This window comes from Penaeus monodon, chromosome 22, assembly GCF_015228065.2.
Source record: "Penaeus monodon isolate SGIC_2016 chromosome 22, NSTDA_Pmon_1, whole genome shotgun sequence".
Lineage (NCBI taxonomy): Eukaryota > Metazoa > Arthropoda > Malacostraca > Decapoda > Penaeidae > Penaeus > Penaeus monodon.
The window spans coordinates 29,101,994-29,102,214 of NC_051407.1; positions in this window are offsets into that span (position 1 = coordinate 29,101,994).

Genomic DNA, 221 nt, shown 5'->3' on the forward strand with positions numbered 1-221 from the left:
ACAAAATTAGTGGGAGGAAGGGGGGGGGAAAAAATGGGGGGCCGTCTGCCTCCCCCGGGTTTAAAAAAACGATGGAAATTAACCCCCTCCCCCGGCCTTCCCCTTTTTTTTTTTTTTATCAAAACTTTCCCCGACGCCTCTTTTTTGGGCCGGGGCCCTTTCCCGGGGAAAACTATGGGGGATCCCGGGAAGGAGAATTTGGGGGGAAAGATATTATCGGG